General features: G+C 37.8%; 2 pseudogenes across 2 annotated transcripts in view; both read left to right on the top strand.

Annotated features, from left to right (window-relative positions):
* The window catches only part of LOC145460123 (uncharacterized), a 71,554-nt pseudogene that overhangs the window by 9,081 nt on the left and 35,232 nt on the right, over nucleotides 1–27,241 (top strand). Inside the window, exons 4-9 of the transcript XR_014039804.1 lie at nucleotides 2,990–3,387; nucleotides 5,831–5,956; nucleotides 8,503–8,908; nucleotides 10,652–11,046; nucleotides 11,390–11,515; nucleotides 11,768–12,003. The product of XR_014039804.1 is annotated as an uncharacterized LOC145460123 (transcript). The remainder of the gene's footprint in view (nucleotides 1–2,989; nucleotides 3,388–5,830; nucleotides 5,957–8,502; nucleotides 8,909–10,651; nucleotides 11,047–11,389; nucleotides 11,516–11,767; nucleotides 12,004–27,241) is intronic.
* On the top strand, nucleotides 17,074–26,356 carry LOC145502487 (uncharacterized; annotated as a pseudogene). The gene is made up of 3 exons (XR_014051340.1): nucleotides 17,074–19,516; nucleotides 22,842–24,252; nucleotides 24,449–26,356. The product of XR_014051340.1 is annotated as an uncharacterized LOC145502487 (transcript).

Raw genomic sequence — 27,241 nt, 5'->3', positions numbered from 1 at the left:
ACCCATTAAGGGAGCAGTAACCATGTATGAAGTCTATCATCTTTGACGGTAAAACTTTAAGGTGGCTCTGAACACTATGTACAGATTTCTATTTTTTTTTTTAAATTGATAACATCAAGAAAAACCAATTACCTTGCCGTTCTTGAATTATAAGCCCCTCAAGGTCATATTGTTGCTATGGTAACCTATTATGTCACGAAAATGATAACAACTTGTTGACCATGTTCTTTAATACCGTGATTGTAGCATCAAGTCATAAAGAGTGGTTATAATGACTCATCAAGATCTAAGTCCTGGAGACTGTTTTGAGCCGCCTCCGTTATTTCTTGACATTTTAAGAAAATAGGTAAATCCAAGATGGTGGATCTAACATGGTGGGTCAAATAACGTAATTTGACGTTATACGACGTCGTAACCAGCGAGAATGCTATTAAACAATTAGATTATGAGCTCGAGATTTCTACCGCGTGATAGTTGACGTCAACTATCACGCATAGAAATCGGGAGCGAATAATCTAATTGTTTTAGTATAAATCTACCGGCCGTTCAAAACTTTATCTAAATTCTCTTTACAGACACTTCGAAAACGCCAAGAAGCGGCCGTCATATTGTTAATAAGGGCACACTGCTACGCTACTCACTATCTATCAGAGATAAATAGGAGGTAGCGTAGCCAATCAGAGAACGGCGTTCGTGATAGAACGCTAGTAGACTTATACTAATATCTTGTAGAGCAAGCTCAGGGCTATCTAGTCTATGTACATTTATTTCGCTGTACCTTAGTTAACAGAGCCAGCAATACTCCCCCTACCCTGTACCACGGTGGGGGGTATGAATTAGCTTGTACGCCCAAAGGTTTAACGTAAATCAACAGAAAATTGATATTAAATGACAATGCAATTTGAAAGTACTACTTCTGCAACGCCGCGGCTAGACAAAAGTGAAAAAAGGGAAAAACAACCCGGCCCATTCTGTCAAGACGAAATCTGAGTTGACCTGCAGGTCAAAATATGGCTGCCATGGCAATGTCGAATGACGCTCAGAGACGATGAACGCATCAAAATTTCCAAAAGGGTTAAATAAACGGCTATTAAAATGATGGGGCGTGGCGTACACACACCTTGTAAGTCTAAGGGTCAAGCGGAATGCGCAATTTTTATAATAACAATATTTTTAAAGTAATTATTATAAACGCTAAAACGCTCTTTCGAGAGGGTGAGGTTTTGAATGTTGTCGTTGTGTACAAAACGTGAGTATTAATTATTCTGGTTTCAAAGAAAACTTTGTTATATTCTCCTAAACGTTTAAGATTTATATCTTCCGATCACATTGGTAGTTTGTGGCCAATTTAGAATGCAAAAATGTCAAGATTCTGACTTTTTTTGGCATTGTTTACATGTGTACAAAGCACAAAAGATATAGCATCGTCGACCCAACGTATTAAAGTTTATGATCGCTTATGACATGTACCAAATCTTGCGCTTCTGAATTTAAACTAGTTGCGAACAGTTTCGTTGTCTTTTACACACATCGTTTCCGAAATTTGACCCGTGCATTAGCCTAGAAAAAAACCTCTCGATGTTTCGCCGAAGGACACTTGTCTCGCAAAGGCGCTGCAAAATTGTGAGACGATCCTATTCTTACACCGTAGTTTTGTCGGTTATGTTTCTGGACAAGCGACCAGACTTACCCTGTGTTGAGAGCTTACACACCAAAGAAGAGTTGCGCTAGGGAAAGTACAAAACGCAAGGAAATATCAAACATCGAACAAAGAATAATAAGCGCTATTAAATGCGAATAAATGGAAGTCTGTGGCCACTTAGCGTACAGAAACATTTCAAGTCAAAGGGTCTTCAAGTTAAGGAAATTCTCTCTTTTCCACCCGGAAAATCGCCCTTATTTTTTACTTTTACAATAGCTTTGCTTCTAATACCGCAGCGATGGCGTTGTGAGCATCGCGTTGCAAAACTTAACGTTATTTTTCCTTTGCTATCAACGGCGCTCTAGTTCCAGTCTTTGATGGTCACCGCGTTCTAAAAGCAACAACAATAGGCGTCGGGTCCGTCGCGTCTCAAAGTCCCTAATTTCTAGCAACGCATCTTTTTTCAGATCTTCCCGTCAAGCATTATCGATTGTCTTAATTTTCCAGGATAAAGCGGACTTAAACGGAGGATGTGCGAAAAATATTTTAGAAGAAAATCTTGTCTTCCCTCATTCAAGTCTCACAATGAACACCGCGCCGCAAGTTACGCCGCTTTTTCATAACGTCACTTTGAAACAGAAATATACACATCACCCAGCCGATTAATAATTAAGAAGAATTTGATAAAACCGTTATTGTTAAATTCACAGAGCCTGGGGCTATTTGTTTCAGTATAATTTTTGAAGTGACCATTAAGAACTACAAAATAACAAATTGAAACATGGAAAAAACACAGCCAAGTGTTCGTTTATATAAATGTACACTGTAATTAAATTCATCGACTGTGAATCATCTTTGGGAGAAGAATGGGCAAACTGAGAACCATAACGAAAAAGAGATACGATCTAATTGAAGAAACAGAACCTGTTCCATAATCCTCTTGGACGTACAAGCATATCCCACCGTGGTACAAAAGGGCGAAAGGGATAGGCCAGAAACCTCATCTCTCCTGGATTTTCGTTATATAAGACATATCATTTTTTTTTTTTTTTTTTTTTTTTTTTTTTTCATGTTTAGTAGATAGCCCTCAACTTTTTCTACAAAGTTTGACTTGATTGGCTAATCAAAATGGGGTTGGTAGGGCGATGTAAAAGGACGTGGGAAAATACTAGGCACATCAAAATAAATGAGCAGCTTCAGGAAATTGCAAAATTCTTCTTTTAAAACTGGGAAAAAGATTTTGGTGAAGGGGGTGGGGACATTCAGATCCCTTAAAGCCTTGTACGCCCTAGGATTCAGAGTGCACGTGCTGTAACTACAATCTTACAATGATTTATTATCTCACAGTTTATTGATTTGGACTGACTGGGGAAGTCAACCAAAAATTGAGCGAGCTTCACTGAGTGGTAATCAAAGAGTCGCTATTGTAACAACAAACCTCCGTTGGCCTAATGGTATTGAACTTGACAGAGGAAACAAACGCATCTTCTGGGTCGATGCACGAATGGACAGGATAGAAACTGTCGATTACAATGGCAACAACAGGACGCTACTTTTTCAACAAAGTGGCTGACATCCGTTTGGGGTGGCCTTGATTCCACCTTTCTTGTTTTTTACGGACTGGAATACGCATAAAGAAGTTCACAAACTCGATGCTACCACTGGAAATCTGCTTCGCAGCTACAGCATCAACGGTGGACGTCCAATGGGTATCGTAGTGTACGGCAACGGCCAGCAAACTACAGGTAAATGGTCGCTGCATGTGAGGTATATACGAGTGTAAGACTGTCACGAATTCTAAGAAGCACTAAACTAGAGGCTTCTAAAGGGATGACTATAGCTCTCTTTTTATCTAGTAAACGGGTTGAGCCCAGGAGTATCAGAAGTTTGTATAGTGTCATGTCCGTGCGAGGGAAGTGATCAAAAAAATTGTTGCCTCAATTGGTGACTGATGTTTCGACAACCTCTGGGGAAATCATCTTTTAAGTCAAGTGAAGAGTGTTTGTCACTCAAGATAAGTCGGTTTGTAAAGTGTCGGTTGTTGTTGAAATCTGTTCTTAGTGGAATTATTTTCTTTCGCTCTGTTTTTCGTTGTTATTTCTTTTTTTCTTCTTCTTCTTTTTTTTTTTTTTTTTTTTTTTTTTTTTTTGGTTTCTTTGTTAAGGCTTTTGTTGTTTGCTTGCTGTTTTATTTTTCTACTGCGCGTAAAGCATCGAGCGGAGTTTCAGTCAGTTCTGCTTGTAAGTGATGATTTTCAGCTGATGTCACCATTGACACCACCATTCCTTTTAGCTTCCATGTCAGTTTCGTGATAAGGTTTCTTCCCCAGTCTTGCAGTTGTTGGAATCCCACACACGCCTATTCCTGCCTCTCGTTAGATCCATCCCCCCCGTCAATACATTTTTGACGTAGTGATAGGTCTGTGGGCTGGGTGGATTCTGTATAGTGCTGCAGGATCAGCACGATGCTCTTAAAAGTGCCCTTACTATAATGTATAGTCGCTGTAGTCGGCGTCGAAGCTTCTCCTGTGAAAAACAGGGCTCTTCGTCTTAGTAGTCGCAGCTTTTTGCCAAGTTAGGTTGTAGGATGATTCGGCTAGTAATCTGTAGGTCAGTGTCGGTTTTCAGTACACGGCGGTTCGTCAATCGCTGTTTACGCTGCTTATCAAGTAATACACAAAGGAAAGTTTACCAATTTGTTCGATCTTCCTTGTAAACTTCATTTGTGCTTTATTTTTTTTTTTTTTACTATCATCATGTTTTTATTACCTAAACTTAGCCGTAATTACGAAGAATGCTAGACGATCTTTCGCACAACAATCAGTCTTGTGCTTCTTCTTGAAATATTTTGGTTTCCTCTTAAAAGATCTTATGTACCCTGATGATCTTATTTTATTTTGTTATTTTCGTGAATCGTTTCAGGTTAGCAAAAATTACTCTTAAAATGGCTCTCACTCCAAATGCCTCGAAATCCAGCAACGCCAACGCACGTATGTGATTTGTTGAATCCGTTGTATTCAGGGTCTGGTTTCATGGGAGATGTTAGCTCAGATGATCTTCTATCTTTTTGTTAGTTTATTAATTGCTGGTTTTCAGTGTCACGCAATTCAAAATAGATCAAAATAAAAATCAAAACCGGTCCATAGATAAAGTCCAGAATCTGGGAAATGAAAGAAGGTAAATATGCAAAGACTCTCGCCAAAATTCTGGTCACAGCAATTTTTCTTATGCGAGTTATGCGGAGAAATTGTTTACCCAAATTTATAAAGATTTGCATGGAGACGCCATGCTGGTGCCCATCTGTATGCGCACCAACATTGCAACCAACAGAAACATCTGTCACTGAGTTTTGCTACAATAGCGTGAATTTATCCCTCGAGGAACTCTAAAACATTAAAATAATACTTTTTCTAAGACATGAACTGTTCAGACAGCCAAGTTCTCTGAAATAAGTCACTTTTTTAACCATCATGACAGCTCTCTAGGCCGTCAGGTAAATGCCGCGTCACGTAAAAGCTTAGAAATTCAAGCGTAGTGTATTACAAAACCAAGAACCCATTCGGAGCGAAAATTTGTATGAATATTAGTTTTCAGCTGCTCTTAAACATCATTTAAGTAAAATCTCAGGAAGATCAATGGTTTTGTAGTTCGAATTTTGGTGAGGTCATGTGAAAACCAGCTATACATTCGCTCGTTTGTTTATTTGTTCATTAGCTTGTTTATCCAGGGCCAACTCCAATGACAAGATAGTAGCAATGATTTTGTTTTGTTTTAATCATTTCTCGTTTTTTCTAGGGGAAGGGAATAACATTCAACAACTCTTTCTTTATCCTGAGTCTGGGAGGCCCTCGGGTTTCTCGCATCACCACAAACTTTCCACCACAATCTCATGGGACACGTCATTTAAGATGGGCTATTTTTACGTTAGCTGATTTTAAGATATGTTTGTTTGTCCGTTTTCTCTATTTATGCAAGTAAACCACGACATCGCTGAGAGGGTAAGCAAGATATAACATGGAGAATTATAGCAGTGTCTGATAGTTGACATCAAAAGTATTGTGTGCTTCCAGCATTGTTGACCATACAAGCGCTGAATTTTTCAAAAAAAAAAAAAAAAAAAATGCTATAGATGCCTTTCTCTTACCGTTACCTCAAGAAATTGTCACGTTTTCTATTTTTTCCGTAATAGCTTCAAGTCCTTGCGCTGTAAACAATGGAGGATGCAGCCATTTTTGTGTTGCAGGAACAGTTGGTTTCGAATGCATATGCCCAACCGGCTTGACTGTAAAGCAGGATGGCAAGACATGCGAAGACAGTAAGGGTATCTTTATTAAAACTCTGCCAATAATTCAGCCTAGCATAAACATGATTCGTGCTCTTTTTTTCTACCAGTCAGAGCTGAGATGACACCACAGAGTTTAACAAATTGATTAAGTTTAACCTAGTGGGTTTTTGCAAGACACGGAACCTTACTGATTTCGGTTTTCTCTTTTCGACAAATAAAGAAGCTAAATTTATATACTATGAAAAATCAAACACTTATCAAACTCTGTTCAAGAATGTTATGGCTAATCAGAGCGCGTTTTTTGGTAAAGAGCACTTCATGGAATTTCGGAATGTTGGCGACGCTTTAAGGTGGCTCAAAACAGTTTCCAGCACTTAGATCATGATGGGTCATTATAGCTACTCTTAATCACTTGATGCTACAATCATGGTATCAAAAAACTGCCCAATCACTGGTGAACACGTTTTTATCAGTTTCGTGACGCAGTACGTTAACCATAGGAACAGTGTGACCTGTTAAAAACACCCTTAATTACAGCTTTAGGGGCTTATAATTAGAAAAAAAAAAAAAAAAAAAAAAACGGAACGGTGAAATTGTTTTATATATTATCAACCTTTGATAAGTATGGTAAGACGCAGCTTTTGAAAATTTAAGGTGGCTCTGAACCCTACTTACAGAATTTTTTTTTAAAACTTGCCAAAAGTGGCGTCTTATCGTGCTTATCAAAAGTTGATTCTATCTATCTATCTATCTATCTATCTATCTATAAACTTCTTGGACTTGAACAGAATAAATTTATAGAGCGCTCAACTCTGAGAGGAACAGTGTAGATAATAAACAATGGTAGCAAGACTTCAATTCATCGTTTTATTGCGACAACGCTGTTTCGTATGGTCAAAGAATGACCACACTCATCAGGCAATATCAACGAATGACCATTAGATTTCACGAACTGGCAATTAAAAGCTAACTTAAGGTTGCTATGAGATATAAAAACAGTTGCTATGATATGGAAAAACAGATGCTATATAGCATTGAAAAACTGGCAATAAAAAGCAGTTGCTATTGGATTTAAAATCTGAAATCTCGTGTTACTTAAAGATTGCGTTACTTGGTCACAAAGTTCTTGAGTAGGTATCTGTTTCTGTGGGGGCACGCACTTGCTAGTTCGTTTCGCTTGTTTAGAGTACACAAACTCTTCTTACAGATGATCACGAATTTTTCAGAAAGACATAAATTACATTTGTTACTAATGTTGCTATAAGGTCTGCACTGCTTAATGATTCTCCACTTGATGGTAAAAGGTTTGTTTTTGTCTTTGAGTGTCCAAATGTGTTTAGATAGCTTAGTTTCGTTTCTCTTGTTTTGGTGTCAAAAGGATGCTGTGTGATTCCTGTAGCGTTCTTTAAAATTTGTGGCGAGGCCCACGTATGATTCTGATGACGCTTGTGTTGTGATTGTGGCTTGGTAAACAACATTTTGTGTGAGGCATTTTCCGTCCAGCGGGCATTGATCCTTTTTTCTGCAGTTGCATTCTTTGACGTTTGTTTGTGTTTGCGACTGGTGGTAATCTGATAGTAGTGCTTTCTTGTGTGACGAGATGATACTCTTCATGTTAGGCGTGCAGGAGTAGCTGAGCTTCAGTGTGTGCTTGGTAAAGATCTTGTGCTGGGGGTGTCCGTTTGGAAAGCATCTGTCAATGATGTTTAGGAACTTCCTTCCCAGGTTAGTTTTTACGTTAACATTCCATGGGGGGTTGTACCATACGATTTTTCTTTGGTGATTTCTGTTGCGCTTTGTCTGTGGTTTATACGTGAGCTTGTGATTGTAGCCGCTTTCGTCAAGCGCTTTCTGGTACGGCGGATTCCGCGGATTCACCCTGCCGTTTTTGAATCATAAGCCTCTAAAGCTGTGATTAAGGGTGTTTTTAGGTAATATTGTTACTATAGTAACCTATTGCGTTACGAAAATGATAACAACGTGTTCATCAACGATTGGGCAGTTTTGTGAAACCATGATTGTAGCATCAAGTGATAAAGGTTGTTATAACGACCTATCACAATCTAAGTGTTGGAAACTGTTATGAGCTACCTTAATTTCATTCACGCACATGCGCAATTACCGCCCTTTCTCAGATGTAAATATTTTCGCTTTCGTGCTATATCCTAAACTAAATAGAAGGTGGTGCTTATATGTTTTGTAAGAAAATAATGTACCTTTGAGGTCTAGAAAAACTGATGAATGCGTTCGCGTTCCGCTTATGCGTTCACTACCATTTTTTTTTAACCTCTAGAGCATTATTTTCTCAAAACTTTGAACATCTTCTATTTGAATTGGTAAATACTCTTAATGGCGAAAAATTTATAACCAACTTGTTATGTATTTATTTACAGAGCATTAAAGTTGTAAACCATCCTTATCCCTTCGAAACAAACCCTTTATTTCGAAGTCGTTATAATCTAATAAAAATCATACCCACGACATTAATGACAAAGCATCGGTCATTCCAGCAGAAATCGTGTTGTCCGTGGCACCAAAAAATGCTTTGACTCACTTCTTGTTATCCCCTATAACAGAAGCGAAGACGTTCATCCTCTTTGCTGACGCCGACGCAAAATCCACTAATATTATTTCATTGGATGTCAGCTATTGGCTCGCACAAACTTTGATTATCCATCTTGGAAATCAGCGCCCTATTGCTTTGGACTTTGACCCTGTCGACGACCGAGTGTACTGGTCAGACGTTGCACAGGGTCTAATTGTAAGCGCTCATTCCAATGCCACTTCCCTGAGGATTTTGTTTCGCTGTAATGTAAAAAACCCTGACGGGTTAGCCATTGACCATGTTGGACGAAACATTTATTGGACTGATACACGGACCAATAGGATTGAAGTGGCTCGGCTTGATGGAACGAGTAGGAAACTACTGATCAAAGATGGACTTGATGAGCCTCGGGCAATTTTACTGGATGAAAGAAATGGGTGAGTTAATCTGAATTTTTATGTCAAATTGAAATGTTTCAAAGGAAATTTTCAGGGACAGCAACATTCATTTGTTTGAACATGGGTACTGTTGGTGCAATGTGTGTCCACTACTTAACATATTTGTGCGTAACACAACATGTAATGTTGTTCCAAACAGATCTACTCCCACTTTACGAGATTCTCAGCAGAAACGATTGAAAGATAAATTATCAGTCATTTTCCCTCTAGAATCGTGTAAAATACGGAATGGTATCCCCAGGGAACTCCGTGTGTTAAGAAAGACATCCCTCAAAAGACTTAATTTCAAACGAGAACTGAGTAAAACATTCTTGCAAATTCTCGGAAATGAGGAGATAAATGTTAATATGCGCTATATTGAAATCTCTAAGTATCTCTCACCCCTTCATTAGTACTCGCTCTTTATTGGTAGTAGTAATTGGACCGAGTGGAGTACAATTAATAATGGTAATAGGACTGGCGGAGTCCAATTCGGTGTGTAATCATACGAGTAATTAACGACATCGGACGACCGCGAAGTGGGAGTCCGATTTGTTGATCACGAGTATGATTACAGACTGAATTGGACGATACGATGTCCTGTTACCAATTAATCAAAACTATGACAAAATTCGAGAAACGAACAAACCCAATATTGAGCGCTGAACGATTAAACGTCGTTATGAATCCTGAAAAACACAACAGTTTACTCAAGAAGGTGCACCGCAACAGCGCTCGCAAAATGACGCGTACTGTCCAATTACAAGCATGACGCGTATACACTGTCCAATTAATGCTCAAATCGGGTTGCTGATACCCAATCACGTTCGAGAAGTTTGTCACGGTTTTGATTATGGGAGTAATCGTGCGAGTATTTTCAAAACCGGCCGATTTGAAACTACAAGCACGAATTGTACGACATGAGGTCCAATTACTAATAACGAATTGTAGCTATAACAAATTTCGAAATTAAAAATATCTTTCGAGAACTTCTTTTGAGCGAAAACCTCTGTAGCGCTTTTCATCAGTTTTGAGAACTGTAGGAAACATTTCGAAGGAAACCATTAAAGCGCTCGTAATTGTCGTACGAATCACGTGGGTATCCAATTACAGGTATCTGATTACAAAAAGTTTAAATTGGATACATGCAATAGGAGACCAACGTGATTGCGCAAAATCAACTAGGATCTCTTCATAATTGACTTTAAAATTGCCCATATTGTTTTTAGATCAATTTTTTTATAGCCGAAAACTGTGCAATTTTGTGTACGTGTCCATACATTCTCTCTAATAGCGTTCCCAAACATGCTCTAAAATTTTAACAAATACGTTTTACTAGCTTAAGTTTCAGAGCTACAGATCTGAAATTTAGCAGACATTATGTCTGTAACATTGGCCTTGAAACTGTTTATTTTGCTTTTAGACTGTTTTTTTTATAGCCGAGTTATTATCAATCTTTTAAAGCGTCTCTGTGCATAATTGTCAAACTCTAAATAATTACATCATGTTTTCATGCTACGCTGCGATAGCTCAGTTGGCAGGACGTAGGCGTACAGTATTGGTTTACCGTCCTGGTAACCCGGTTTCAGACCTGGCACAAAGGATTTTCTTTCCTTTTTTTTTTTTTTTTTTTCGCTAAGGATGAACCCCGGTTAGGTATATCGTTTTCCAAAACTCCGTCGTAGAGTTCACCAGCACTTTCCCTCCTGATACGTTTCTTTCCCTGTTTGTGGTTGTTTTCAGCATGATGTACTGGACAGACTGGGGCGCCAGTCCAAAGATCGAAAAAGCTGCGATGGACGGTTCCGCGAGACAAACCATTGTAACAAGAAACATAACCTGGCCAAATGGGCTCACTATCGATCAAGCAACAAACCGTCTCTTTTGGGTTGACGCTAAACTGGACAAAATCGAGGTATCAGACCTCAATGGAGGGAACAGACAGTTAATAGTGTCATCTGCGGCTAATATCCATCCTTTTGGACTGGCAATTTATCTGGACATACTATACTGGACAGATTGGAATACCAAGAGCATTTCACGTTTCAATTTAAGCAGTGGAGATCAGCAAATGATAGTCACGGGTCTTCAAAAACCAATGGACATTCAGTTTTTTGATCCTTCCTTGAGGTTTCCAGGTACCAAGTTGATATCTATCAACACATACGCTAGTGTGATGATTTGCTATCAACCTCTGTCTACGTACAGAAGGTCTCCTAACAAAATGGGATTTAAAAAGCAAAGTATCAGTTCGGCACGTTCGGCAAACGTCTAATTACAAACAATAATGTTTAAGCTATGATCCCACCCGAAAGCTCTGAAAATCGTTTGTGCAGTGTGGAAAAAGTATGACGCCATTATCTAATTACATTGCAAAGTTGATTCAGTTCTGTTTTTGCTGATATATGACGTAAATCGGCTTTATTTTCTGCATTTAAGTAAGTGAAATATTATCAGACATGTTTCTTTATCTATCGCCAGGATCTCATCTTTGTCCTCAAAGCAATGTACAGTGCAGCGATTTGTGTCTTTTAAAGCCAGGAGGATACCGGTGCACCTGTCCGACAGGCATTTCACTAAAGTCTGATGGAAAAACTTGTGACCATGGTGAGAACCATGCTTGTTTCTTGTTGACTCTAGTCTCCGAGTAAGGCATTTTCCGAACATTGACCTTCGTTGGAAAAAAAACATATTAAACCAACGCAGCGAACTGCTCAATAGTTATTACTAAATTTTCTTAAATGTCCCTCGATTATTCAGTGGCTCTAAGAAACGTGAGGCTTTGTATATGTAAAACTAGCAGAGAAATGCATTTTTATTTCCATTAGAGCATCAATTGTGTCTCCGTTATTGTTTAAGATATGTTCTACAAGACAAGCTCAGAGAAATTTATGATCTTTGCGGAAGCTGTTATGGGGGAAATTTACCAGGTTCCATTGAAAGTACCAGAAACCCCTTGCAATCCTCTGAAAATCAACGCCAACATCTCAAGGCCTGTAGCTGTCGATTATGATCCAGTTGAAGGCAAAATTTACTGGTCAGATGTGACCTTGAAACTAGTGGCAAGAGGATTCCTCAATGGATCCACAGGAAAAGTTGAAAATTTACATGGACATGTCAATTTTAATTTACAGTATGTAAATCTTGGTTTACATTCTTTGTAAATTATAATTTACATGTCAGGGTTTTGTAAAATAAATTTACAGGAAATTTACAGCTTTTAGTACAGCATGTAAATGTTCTGTAAATAGTGATTTACATTGTCTTTGTCGACAATGATCATTTGAAGAACATGTAAAAACCTGTAAAATATTTTACGCACTTTTACAGTATCTGCCTTTGTAAAAAACATGTAAATTGCTTTGCTAAACCATTTAAGAAACGTGTAAATAATTCAAGTGAATGCTGTAAAAAGTCTGGAAATGTTATGTTTGTAACCCTGTAAAAACCATGTAAACGAAAAAAGGGGGCCTGTAAGAAACATGTAAAAACCATGTCAATGAAAAAAGGGGGCCTGTAAGAAACATGTAAAAACCATATCAATGAAAAAAGGGGGCCTGTAAGAAACATGTAAAAACCATGTCAATGAAAAAAGGGGGCCTGTAAGAAACATGTAAAAGCAATGTAAATGAAAGAAAGGGAGCCTGTAAGAAACATGTAAAAACCATGTAAATGGAAAACTTAGAAGTTGCACGGGTGCGTTGGGGGGCTGTAAATAGCCTGTTAAAAGCATGTAAATTAAAAAGGGGGACCTTGCAAAGGCTGTGAAAACAATTTAAATGAGATAATGGGGGCTTTTCGAAAAACTGTAAAGACCACGTTAATGTAAAATGGAGGCTCTTAGAAAAAAAAGATCTAAATTTAAGAGAGGGCCTGCCTAAACCCTGCAAAAGCCATGTAATGGAAACGTGGGCTTATTTAATATAACTCTGGTGTAACGGCTCAACCAACGGAGACTGTTCAAATGATGTAAATTCCAAGTTACCGACAGGTTCGCTATCCTCTTGTAAACGGTTGGTTGGATTTTGCAAAGAAATGAATGAAAAGTCACCCCGGCCAGGTTAAACTTGGGGAGACGGGGGGGAGAGGGAGGAAGGGTTGTCTCGGGTAACCGAGAACATATAAATGGGACCTTTTAAAGGCGCGTAAAGTTAAAATGTAACACCGCGCTAAAGCTCCGTAAACCTACCGTGAAGCCTCCATTAAGGTGCCTTTTACGTTGAAGCATTTGAACTTCTCTAAAGTCCAAGTATGTGCTATAGTGTGCTTTAAATTGAAGTTGGGTTAGAAGGTATGCACCAAACTAAATCGCTGCATTGATCGACACCGCACTAAGCTGTCTTCTTGTGAACTTTCCGCGCATCCACAACGTCAAAATAAAACTAGAATTGTTACTGCACATGCAGGCGTCCCAAGCTTACGTCTGTAGAAAAGAGAAAAATTAATTCTCGGACACGGTTGTATTTATTTATGAAGGACCATGAAAGCGTCACGTGTTGTGTGAGTTCAAGACGGAAAGAGCCCTGGTTACCGAGTTTGAACTGACGCGAGTTAGGTTAGGCAGGGAACCATAAGGGACACGGCCGGCCCAACGACCGTTTTCTCTCGAATGCTTTGAAACGCTGTTTTAGCGGGCCAAAATCCACTCTACCTTCGCTTCGTCATCGTGCACGGTTTCAAGGCAAAGTTTTCCGTTACCCACAAGCTGAAGATAGCGATTACAGGCAACAACAACAACAGGTAAGCAAGTTTTGCATAAACTGAACGAGTAGAGTAAAGTAACGTCAAGATACGTTTACATTTCGTTTTGCCTTTGGCTGTGAATGTGTCATTATCAAGGAGAAGTTACGTTACTTGTGGAATCGACTTTGTTGATGTTTACCTGCCGTGCATAAAGAGCTTTATTATCTGTTATTATCTGTTCTCGATAACCGAGTAAGAGCATGCGACATTTGTTATTGGCTTATATGCACCTTATGATTCCTTCTGATGCATTCTCTTGTAAGGTTATGTTGCCCTCTGATGTGAATGCTAGTAAGCTAAAATGTAATGTGCCATCTTCAGCAGGGAAATTTCTCTTATGCTAGTGTAAGTATTCTGAAATTACTAAAGTGTCTACAGTTGTACCTACATGCAAGTTACAATATGCTACACAACTGTACATGGACATTGCACCCAGTGGTGCTGATAGTAAGTTAAATGTTGTGAAATTTTCTTTCACAAAAAAAACATTACGATAATTTATAAAGAGGTGTACATGTACCTCAAACTGTCATGAAAACTACACAGGGCTTGAAAAAAAAAAGGAAGAGTAACTTGCCCAGGCAGGAAAATCTACTTGTCTTGGACGACACAGTATAGTCAATCGATTATTTCATAACAATCAATAGAAAGTAGTCAATGATATCAGAAATCAATAAAAGGATTCGTCACGAGTAATTGATTGTGATCAAATTTTCAATAAGCATTATCAATTTTGCTGATACTAGCTTATCTTTTAAGCAACATTTAATAAGAAAGAAATGAACAAAAGATATAAAGTGAAATATGAAATCATGAATACAATTGCATAAAAACATAACACTGTATCTTGTAAACAGAATATTTTGCTGGCATACATGTATCAGGGACTATGTTGTTGGGGGTCTTTGGTGGTGCCTTTGAAATCTACATAAAAAAGTTACAATCAAACATTGTGTTGAGGGACACAATTTTTCTACAGTTTATGTGAACTAACAAAGAGAGGCCAACTTTCAATTGATTCTCTAATGACTGATAAATTTGGTAAAATCAAATCGATAACTTGAAACTTCTCTAGCATGTGAGTATGAATTTCTTTCAATTTATTGATAGCACTGATAACACTTACATTAATTTCAATTTATTGAGTTATATCAATTTACGGATCTATTTCAATTGATTGCCTTACCCTGGGATGACCAGACAGCACTTTAGAGCCCTGTCACAGCTGTACATTTTACTTGTACGAAATTGGGCTCTTACCAAATACATGTAGGTTTCATGTGTCATGCATCTGTTCATTCATCTGTAGCAGGGCAGGAAAAAAAATTGTAAGTCACTTGCCCAGTGGGGCAGTCAATTTCAGTTTTCACTTGCCCCCATTTAAATATTAGTTCCCAGTGTGGTGGCCAGTAAGGAAATCAGAGGACAAATGCGAATGAAGTACGCCCGGATTCCTAACTAATTCTTGCTTTCAACCTAATAATTAACTAATCTTTCAGGTCTTAAGTTTTGAAATGGAATGACTGGAAATTATCATTTATCAAGCTGGCATTTTTAGTCAGACTCACAAGACTACTGAGGCTACATTGTAATTTCACTTGCCCACCAGGCCACTGAACTTCTATTTTCACTTCCCAAGAGCAAAATTTACTTGGCTGAGGAAATCAGATCTGGCTTTTTTCTGCCCAGAGTAGATCACAGATAACACCAAAATGTGGTAAAAACAAAAAATATTCACATAAGCCATTACCAGAGTTTGTCACAGAATCTGTGAATTTTTCAGGCATGTGTCACTGATGTTCTTACCACATTTTGATGTCTTCTGTGATCTATTACTGAACAGATGCACGACAACATAGAATCTATCTGCTTCGTGATACATAACAAAGAAACAAAAACAAACATTTATGACATCAGCTGTACCTTTGTCCACCAATAGAGCATAAGTGTACATAAGAAACAATCAAATTGTGCTTGCAAATAACTTGACTTATTATTTAAACATTGTTTGATAGGAGTTTGATTTATTGTGCATGAATATTACAATGTAGAAGATAGTGAACATTGAATATTTACTGCCACGCATTTTGAGTTTAGTTCTTCTACATCCTCTGACATCCAGTGCCTTCCAATCAGAGATGCAAAGTTTTTGTCACACAGTAGCTACAGATGTAGATGTAAGATCTGTTTGATTGATGAATATCCAGGGCTCAAAATAATGGCCGGTCAACGGGCAATGTCTGGCCAGAATGGTGACTTGACTGGCCAAAAGCTTCACTCGCCGGTCATGTTGACCAGTCATGTCATGTTGAGACGGTCATGTTGTTAATTCTTGAATAAACAATCAAATCCCCAACTGTAAATCTGAGAGTTTTTAATCTCTTTTTTATTATGACCTCTAATGAAAACATACACCAGTGCATACATGTATCTGTTCGAACGGCTAAAGACCATTTGCTTGCTGTTTGTCATGCATTCAAGATCGATAGGAATGCCATTAGAGTGACTGGGGTTAAATCCGTTCGGAAAAATATTAAGCCAATTTTTAAACGGTCTAGCAGTGAGTGGAACAAACAAACTATATTTGTGGGTTTAATTTGGCTCACATTACATGTACTTGATTTTTGCGTAAATATCCTGACCGGTCAGAAATGAGACGTGACCGAGCTAAAATTACTTTGGCTAGTCAACATGACCGGCTACGGTCCGATTTCAAAGGTCACAGTATAAATTGGAATGATAAGAAACAAAATAATAACTCCCGTGTAAAATTCGCTGATTGATATCATACACAGAATTTGCTGATTCATACTCAGACATAACTTATCTTATTTAACGAAATGTTTTATGTTCCTTGTAGGATGAACTAAAATTGAGAGTGGTCAATATATGCATACTCCTTAGCATTGATGTTTGATCAGGAAAAAATCAGCCACTGAGAAGTCTACAGTACTTATGACTCTATAAGGGGTCCAAGGCCCATTTCTTGAAGGTCCTGGACACTTTTCGGGCCCACAAAGCCATCTTTAATTAAGCTGTGTCTAAAAACTGAGAGCTGTATATGCCTGGAACTTCTTGTGTGAAGGAAACCTCTGTTCATATTGAGAATAAGCAATTAAAACAGCTCTGTCAGCATAAGATTTCAGATTTCAGTATGGCTTTCTGGGTGCGAAAACTTTTTGGGACCTTTGAGAAATGGGCCCCTGGTGGATTACAGTCTAACATGGTGACCTTCAACACTTTGATATGGTCTGGCAGCTTTCTGGCATAAATTCAACCACTAAACACTTTTTAATGCTTTGAAGTATCACCTACCTGTGTTAGTGAATTAGCATCAAATTTAAATATCTTAGATTGCTAGGTTGATACTTATTGTTCAATACAGCAGCTATAAGATTTCATCAAAAAAGAAAAGGCTATGTTTACATACATTTAGTACCAGAACAATACATGTAATTTATTAACTTATGATGTGTTGTGGGAACTATGGTACTAGATAGGCCTTTCAATTTCAGCAGGCCCCTATGCATTTTTTTTACAGTACAGCTTTTTGAAGTAAAATTTTGAATATTGTTTACAGTGAATGTTTTGTCAGGGGTCCAAAATGTTTGTATTGTTTGGATTCCCTACAGTTTTGGAAAAAGAAGGAAACTGTGACTTTGTAAACATAGCCTAAAAGATGTCAGAAGCCTTGTTTTATGTTATGCAATGTAGTATTCCTTTTGCATGAATGTTTTTATGATGAATTTAAAATGTCAATCTCTATCTTGTGGTAAATGTTTTTTCTCCCTGTTTTCTGTTATTTCAAAAGAACGATTCACTTTATGAAAAAAGTTGATCAATACTTCACACTTACATTGCAGTAATTTTCATAATAAGGTAAAGGTAAAGCCCGCATACGAGCCACGTGGCCCAACAGGCTAGAGCTTATCCCGCTTTCTGTAGCAGGAAGCATCTAGGACTATTTGTACTCCCCCTGGATGAGATGCCAGTCCATTGCAGGGTTACCCCACCATTAAATTTGCTGGTACCCACTTATACACCTGGGTGGAGAGGCACTGAGGGTAAAGTGCGTTGCCCAACAACACAACAGAATATACCCGCCTAGGGCTTGAACCTGGATCGCTCGATCAGGAGTTGAGTGCACTACATGTAACTACGAGGTCATTGTGCCTCCCCCATTTTTCATAATAATTAAGGCTAATTTAATCCTACATTAATTACTTAGTAAGAAAAAACAGTTTATTCATTCATTTTATGACAAAGGTATTATCATTATGTTACATTTGACTTTGTGGACTTAGTATATATTTAAGACAGGTATTTATTTGCAAACAATTTTAATTTAGTAATACACCTAAATTGCAAAATTTTTACTAGTTGTAGCTGACAACAGTATAGTTCTTAATCATTTTATTATTCACGAATTAAATAGAGCTGAATATGACATGGTTTCGCACAATCTTGAAAAGGTCTTGAATTTTAGTAGTCTTCTTGAAAAGTGCTTGAATTCGGTTAAAGGAGCAGTCATGGTATTTTCAAGTACAGTATTTTGGCCATGCACAGAATTACATTTATTTAAGTCGTCTTGGTATGGATAGATAGAAAAGAAAACATGTTTTATTTGTTGCAATGTATACATTGTAAACCTTATTCATGGCATATAAAAACTATTTGAATTTTACTGAGTTTGTTCTGATTCTGTATAAATTTGCATATTTTCTACTATTATAATTAAGGTCAACAGATTTGATTACAATAAAACAGTACATTCCATGCATTTTTCTACAGGTTATTATTTACAAGTCATTTATCGTACAGGGTTTCTGCCTCCCTTTTTAGATTTCCATGTTATTTACAGGCTCCCTTTTTCCATTTCAGGTTATTTACAGGCTCCATTTTTCAATTTACAGGTTATTTGCATGCTCCCTTTTCCAATTTACAGGTTATTTACAGGCTCCCCTTTTCAATGTACATGTTATTTACAGGTTCCTTTTTTCGATTTCCATGTTATTTACAGGCTCTCTTTTTCCATTTACATGCTATTTACAGGCTCCCTTTTTCGATTTCCATGCTATTTACAGGCTCCCTTTTTCGATTTACATGTTATTTACAGGCTCCCTTTTTCGATTTCCATATTATTTACAGGCTCTCTTTTTCCATTTACATGTTATTTACATGCTCCCTTTTTTGATTTCCATGTTATTTACAGGCTCCCTTCTTCGATTTACATGTTATTTACAGGCTCCCTTTTTCGATTTACATGTTATTTACAGGCTCCCTTTTTTTGATTTACATGTTATTTACAGGCTCCCTTTTTCGATTTACATGTTCTTTATGGGCTCCTTTTTGCTCATGGATGACGTAAGTCATTCCATGAGCTTAGAAGGCAATCGAATTAGTCGAATGGCACTCACTCACTCACTCGATTCTGATTAATTTATTCATTAAAGTTGGATTAAACCTTTTTTTCTTTTACCTCCCCGTGTAAGTATTGTTTTTGCCCCAAACACTTCTTGGCAAATGTTTGGCTTCTTTTATGGGGGTACTAGAGAGGCGTAAATTTTTGTCCAAGAAGATGGCGTAACGCCGCACGGAGGTCGAAGATGAGTTTTCGTTCGATCTGTAAACAGGGATTCCTCCGTGGGTTGAAAAAAGGGGAGTTATTACGCTAAGGAACACTAGCTGCGAGATATATACATCGAAATCCTAAAAGCGACGATACTTGCATCGAAATCTTAAAAGCTACGATGTCTATCGACCGTGGTCCGCGGACGAATTGACGGAATCGTTTAAGCTTAAAAATATTTTGCCACCCGGAGGAGGAATGAAATGACGGGAATGCCGTGTCATCTGGAAGCTAAGGTAAGCCTCCTTGTTTTTTCTTTAAAGACTATGCCTATGAGAGCACTTTCGAGTACTAGTAAATATCGGATTCTTTCGTTCAGAAACTGCTCGATTCCGAAAATAGTCACATGACAAAGCACATGGTTTCCTAAACTCTAACGAGCTGTGGTCCGCCGTTTCGTGTTATTGTTGGGTGTTGTTTTTACCGTGTTGATTTCTGTCTGTTGGCGATTTTTATTATCGGTGCTATGGATGTAGCTTGTACTAAAAATGCTGATAACAAGTCTCTAGTATATTCGGGGACAAAAGCATAATCGAAACCCTCGACTGGCCGGGGTAAGTCGCAAGCCAGGAGACGTATAGCTTCGAAGGAGCTTACGTCGAGTTCCCCTCTCGCTGGGACTTAAATGCCACAATTGTAGAAAGCGAGATTAAGAGAGAACTGTCAAAACTTATCAAGCAAATGCTGTACAAATGCCAAATAATCTATACCAAATAACAAATGCCAAATACCAAATGCTGAACAATTGTGACCTATCAGACGAGAAATCGCTGAGACATGAAATACCAAGGAGCAGAGCGAATCTGTTACGGTACTCGAGCAGTATATCGACACATGTATTACAAAACCTAAACTTCAAAATGGAATTCTACTCCAGACGTCAAGTAAGTTTAATTTTCAATGCAGTGGTGATCGTCAATTTTCAAATGTACTCGACAATAACAAAATTCAGCCACGAAATTCAAGAGCAGTGGTAGTCTCATGTGCCGGTGTATTTGCTTCCATCATCTATGTTTAAGGTTATGCTGTGCAGATATACTCGTAATGACATTTCTTTGACCAATGCACAAGATCAAAATTTACTGTTTTCCTAAAGAAGTGTTTTATTAGATGTAAGCTTCATTTTTTGTTTTTCGACTGAGGACAGTGAAGCATAAAAAGTCACCTTCGTTTTGTATTTATACTGAAAACAATATTTACAAAACAATAAGGCAGCTCCATGTTAAAACTTATCATTTATCTAGCAGAATCATATCACTTAGTGGAGATGTTGAATTAAATCCAGGGCCTTCAGATCTAGAACAGACTTGTAACCCCTTGTGTAGTTCATCACTTAGAAATTCTGCATCTCAATTAGAAACAAGATTGTCTCACGTAGGTAGAACTGCAGTTGAGGTTGGAGGAGGTGGTGATTGCTTTTTTAGAGCTGTATCGCATCAACTTTATGGCAATCCTAATAATCATTTTTATGTGCGCAGTGTTGGTGTTCAGTATTTAGTGCATAACCCTGAACAATTTATAGAGAGTAACACTGAGCATTCTTGGCAAGATTATTTACAAAGAATGTCAAATCAGGGAACATGGGCTGATGCAATCATAATTCAAGCAGTTGCTAACTGCCTTAACTTATCAATTCATATTACTGAGTCAAATCCAGTCTTTTCTCCTGTTACTGTTGTTGAACCAATAAATGTGACAGCTGACAGCCTAAGAATTTACATGGGGCATGGAGATGAAATTCATTATGTTTCTACAAGTGAGATGCAAAGGAGATACAGTAATAGTGAAACAAATAAAGACAAACAAAACCAAGGTACCCAAAAACGGAAATTGAACCTGGAACATGTGAGGGAAACTAAGCGAAAGTCCTTTCGAAAACGAAAAGCAGCTAACCCGGAGCATATAAGGGAAATTAACAAGCAGTCGGTTAGAAAACGAAAACTAAACAACCCAGAGCATGTCAGAGAAATTAATAAGGAATCCGTTCAAAAACGAAAAGCAGATAAGCCAGAGCTTGTAAGCAAAACAAATAAACAGTCTTTCAAAAAAAAGAAAGCCAATAACCCAGAATACATTAAACAAATCAATAGAAATTCCAAAGAAAAGCTCAAAACAGTGTCAGGTTTCCATACAGCTAATGGAGTTAGTGAAACACTTTTTCATGATCTCCCAAATGTATCACAAGTAACATTTGGCAGTGACAGGTTGCAAGCACAAAAAAACAAAGATACTAATGCAATTTCCTTGATAAATTTGTTTCACAAAAACATTGCACATGGCCCAGAATATGTATGCACTTGTTGTGATCAGTTGTGGTACAAGTCCTCTGTAGTGAAATGTGATGCAAATAAATACAAGTCATGCTCACAAGATGTGGTTAAGTCCTGTATTACTGATTTTCAAATTGTTAATGACACTGAATGGATTTGCATAACTTGTGATTCAAATCTGAAGAAAGGCAAGTTGCCCAGCTGTTCTAAAGCCAGTAAAATGGGTTTTCTTGACAAGCCTGATATATTAAATTTGACATCTGTAGAAGAGCGACTAATATCACCACGTATACCTTTTATGCAAATCCGTGAGGTGGTCAGTTGTCCATTCATGGAAACATTGTAAATGTCCCAAGTGATGTCATTTCCACAGTACATTGTCTCCCAAGGCCACTGAGTGAATCACAAACTATTCCTATAAAACTTAAAAGGCATCTCAGTTATAAGCATCATTATCACTTTCAGAATGTTAGACCTAAGAGAGTATTAGATACAGCCAAATATCTTGTAGACACAAGTGACTTGTTCAAAGGAGAAGGTATAGAAGTTCAAAATACATGGCTAAATGACATTAATTCTACTAACAATGAGGATTGGCAAGAATTTGTGGAAAACCCTAGTGTCCTAAATCCTATTGATGAAGCCCTTTCAAAGGAAAAAATGGAAGATGTAAGTAATAACAGCATTGCTAACACTGGAGTTGATAGTCAGGACAAAATAGTTGATAATAATGATGACTCATGTGAAGTTGAGGAACATCCTTCAGGAGTTACAGATACATTACTGCAAGAATCCAACTTAGTAGAAAGTGCAGACAAAATTACTAGTTTTGCACCAGGTGAAAGAAACAAACCATTAGGGATATTCTTGGACAAGGACTCAGAATACCTTTCATTTCCTTCAATATTTTGTGGAAAACGAAGGCCTGACAACAATGAAAGAAAGGTCCCTGTGTCATACAGTACAATTGCAAAGTGGGAATTAAGAAGTCAGGATAGGAGAGCTGCCTTGTCTCTCCCTAATATCTTTTATAAGCTGAAAAAGCTGCAAATCAAGCAAATTCAGGATAGTGCTTGTATTTCACTCAGAAAGTGTAAGACGAAAGCGAAATGTTTCACTGCTGGAGACTTGAAATCTGAAGATTTTCTCAATAAGCTTGTACACCTAGGTGAAGGTTTCAGAGTTTTAAAAAGTGTTCGAGGGTCACCACCTTATTTTGAAAAGTGCAAAAAAGACCTGTTTGCAATGATTCGTCAACTTGGCAACCCAACATGGTTTTGCTCTTTTTCAGCTGCTGAAACAAGGTGGACTCATCTTCTCAAAACCTTAGGTAGAATTGTTGAGGAAAAAAGAGTACACTGATGATGAAATCCAACAAATGACTTGGGAGCAAAAATCAGATCTTATTCAAAAAGATCCTGTGACCTGTGCTAGGAATTTTGACCACATGGTACAGTTGTTTATTTGTGATGTTTTAAAGAGCAGTCTTGCACCTATAGGAGAAATAGCTGATTATTTTTACAGAGTAGAATTTCGGCAAAGAGGAAGCCCACATATTCATGGACTGTTTTGGATAAAGGATGCACCACAGTATGAAAAAGATTCCAATGAAGAGGTTGTTGCATTTGTTGATAAATTTATCATCTGCCACAAGCCAAACAGTTCAAGTGAAATGGAAAATCTTGTCAATTTGCAAATGCACAGACATGCCAAAACTTGCAAGAGATCAGGGAATAACGTATGTCAATTTAACTTTCCATTGCCACCAATGCCCAGGACAATTATACTGAAACCACTTGAGGAGTCCTATCATGATGAGAAGGAGAGTAAACTTATAAAAGAAAATTCCGATAAAATTAAACAGGTTCTTGACAGCATGAAATATGGTGAAAATATAAGCTTTGAAGATTTCCTGAAAAAGTTAGGATTAACTGAAGAAAGTTATCTCTTAGCTATCAGGAACACAATAAAGCGTGACACATTATTTCTTAAAAGATCACTATCAGAAATAAGGATCAACAATGACAATACTCACTTACTCCAAGCCTGGCAAGCAAACATGGACATACAATATGTGTTAGATCCTTATGTATGTGCTACATACATACTGTCTTACATTACAAAAGGCCAGCGAGGTATGAGCAGACTTCTAGAAAAAGCACCCAAGAAGCAAAGGCAGGTAATAAAGACATTGCAAATAGAGTTAGACATACCAGAAACAAATTTCTCAATGCAGTTGAAATCAGTGCTCAAGAAGCAGTTTATCTTGTATTACAAGTACCTCTAAGACGTTCATCTCATGATGTTCAGTTCATAAGTACCTCACCTCCAGATGAAAGAACATTCTTAATAAAGAAACTGGAAAAGCTGAAAGAGTTACCTGATAGTTCACATGACATAGAATCTGATAACATAATAAAGCGGTATCAATGGAGACCAAAACAATTAGAAAAATTTTGCCTTGCTGACTTTGTTGCTTGGTTTGAGTGTGTTAAGGACATACAAGAAGACACAAATTCTAGTGAGTCATCACTCACACCTTCTGGTGACTTTCTTCCAGAGAGTAATTTTGAGGAAAACACTGATGATGACCCAATTGACACTAATGTTACTGACCCACAATGTAAACTAAATGAATACAAACTGAAAGGGGGCATGAAACTAGTAAAATGAAAGAAGGCTAAAATTATCCGATATGCCAGGTACCATAAAGATAAGGAACCAGAAAAACATTACAGAGAGCAACTGATGCTTTATATACCATGGCAGAAGGAAAGCATAGATTTGATCAAAGACTGTCAAACTTACCAAGAGAGATTTGACCAGGTTAAGGATGAAGTTATCAGTAATAGGCATCAGTATGAATACCATTCAGAAATACTAGATAAAGCAATGGAGGATATGAATAATGCTGAATGTGACAACTTTGACAATGTCGCTCCAAATGCAGAGCATATCAATCAGCAGGACTGTACTGTTAAAGACAAGCCTAGTGAACTATTTGGGTGCTTTGACCCCGGCGAAAACAAGCAGCATAGCCAGTATGATTTGCTTGATGATATTGGAATTTTCCCCAGAAGTAATGATCAGGAAGAACTTGTTGTAAAGCGCATGTCTGATTACGATTATCGAAGACTTGTCCACTCTTTGAATGAAAAACAAAGACAGTTTTTTTTATCACGTCTTACATTCAATTAAAACAAAAGATGATCCTCTAAGATTATTCTTAAGTGGAGGTGCTGGAGTTGGCAAAAGTACTGTTACAAATGCATTGTACGAAGCTCTTATCAGATTTCTAAATAGCATCGCTGGGGAAAATGCAGATGATGTGAAAGTTGTCAAGACTGTCCCTACTGGTAAAGCAGCATTCAATATAAAAGGCAATACACTACATGCTGCTTTTAAGATACCTGCCAATAGAGGATTGGAGTATTGTGCACTGGACAGTGACAGACTGAATACCATTAGAACAAAGCTAAAGAAACTTAGGGTGATATTTATCGATGAGATTTCTATGGTTGGAAGTGGTATGTTCAACTTTTTGAACTTAAGGTTGCAATAAATTATGGGAACTAATGAACCGTTTGGTGGAATAAGCTTGGTAACTGTTGGAGATCTTTTCCAGCTTAAGCCAGTTTTTGATAAGTGGATCTTTGAAAATTCCCAATCTGGCTATGATGAATTTGCAACTGACATTTGGACAGAGTACTTCACCCTCTTTGAATTGACAGAAATAATGAGACAAAAAGATGACAAAGAATTTGCTCAGCTACTCAATCGCTTGAGAGAGGGAAATCACTCTGAAGATGATATATCCATTTTGAAACAACGACTTCTGAATGTATGGCCTGAACAAGATAATTATCCTATGAACATGGCACATTTATTTACTACAAACGCATCAGTAGATGCTCACAACAATGCTCTGTATACCCTCTCTAAAGCTGATAAAGCTCAGATTAAGGCTGTGGACATTATAGTTGGGGACATTTCTGATGATCTCAAGAAACAAATGAAAAACAAAATCCCAGATGATCCAACAAAGACAATGGGTTTATATTCGCTAGTGTCGGTAGCAACTGCAGCAAAATATGACTTGACAACTAATATTGATGTGACTGATGGACTCACCAATGGTGCAAAGTGTGTCGTAGAAAACATAGACTACAGAGTTGAAAATTCCACTGGACCAAGTATTATCTGGGTCCCTTTTCCACATCCTGACATAGGCAGAAACCAGTGCAGAGAAAATGCACATTTGTACAATGCAACTATAGATAGAAATTGGACACCAGTATTGGAGGTAACAAGACAATTTCGAGTCAAATTCTCTGGCGCCAATTTCTGCTTAGACCCGCTGCTGCCAAGACTATTCACCATTGTCAAGGCAACACATTAAATGTGGCAGTTGTTGATTTTCCAGCGTCCACAAGAGAGCACATGCATTATGTTGACTTGAGCCATGTACGAAACAGCTCTTCACTGCATATTCTTAATTTGAATGAAAACAAAATAAAGGTTACTGAGAAGGTTAAAAGTGAAATGAACAGACTAAGAACACAAGCAAGCCTTGTGCCTTTAGCAGTGTCAAAGACTGACAATTCACCCCAAACAAAAACAATCTTGTTTCAGAATGTTAGATCTCTCCACCTCCACATAGATGATGTGCGAAGTGATTACAACATTCAAAAAGCTGATGTCAACATTTTTGTTGAATCAAAACTTTGCTTGTCAGATAGAGATGATACATATCAGCTTCGTGAATTTACTCTTTACAGAAAACACTTTAGTCAGTCTAACATAAGAACTTGCTATTGTTGGTTTTGAAACGTGATGTTAATTCATTTTTTTGTCGCAGGAACTTACTTTACCGTAGATGTTATCAAGTAATTGTCACTTTCAAACAAGGCCTTACTTACTTACTTAATCTACTGTGGTTGACCAGCCTTCAGCTGCTATGTCCGTTAGGGAAATAATCATAACCGCTAGGTTTTGCGTACGTGTTCTCCGGTTAGATATATCCACGAGGTTTTCCTCGGTTAGGTCAGTTCAAGTGCAGATTTCACTGCGTCAACTTCTACTCGGCATTGGGCCATAGTTTCTCTATACACTGTTACTCGTCTATTCTATCAAGTCAAGTTCAGTGCGTGTGCAAACCAAAGTGAGTAATCTATTCCTTGTTCTTTAGGGTTAGTTCTTAGGTTTTCTATTGTTATTTGTTTCGGTTGAGTTTCCTTTTATCGTTACTAAATCGGTTAGTTAGTTCTGTATGCTCGGAATCGCGCTTGATTAGGTCCATATCTCCAATATAGGGTTATTTTGCCATAAAGTACCGTCCAAGTTACACACCGTGTAGCCTATTAATCGTTTTCCAGCCTTCCGTACGATCAGTATAAGTGCCGATTATGGTACACTTCCATGTTACGGACGTTATTGAGAATGCTAGCAATAGTTTCTTCATTTATGTTATTTTATCTTTATACTTCGGTATGTTAGTTACGTTAGCTTCTATTTTCGTTATTGTATTTCAGTTCGAACCGGCATACGGTTTACATCGACTTACGGCTAAGCTTACAGCACGTGGTTTAATTCTACCTTCGTCTTGGCACGTGATTCGTTTCATTTGAGTCTGTATGGAACATTGATCTCTGTCAATTAAACTCTGTTTACATCGTAGTCAGAAGTTCTTGT

The sequence above is a fragment of the Orbicella franksi genome, chromosome 11 (assembly GCF_964199315.1).
Source record: "Orbicella franksi chromosome 11, jaOrbFran1.1, whole genome shotgun sequence".
Classification (NCBI taxonomy): domain Eukaryota; kingdom Metazoa; phylum Cnidaria; class Anthozoa; order Scleractinia; family Merulinidae; genus Orbicella; species Orbicella franksi.
This window is presented reverse-complemented; position numbering and strand designations above follow the sequence as displayed.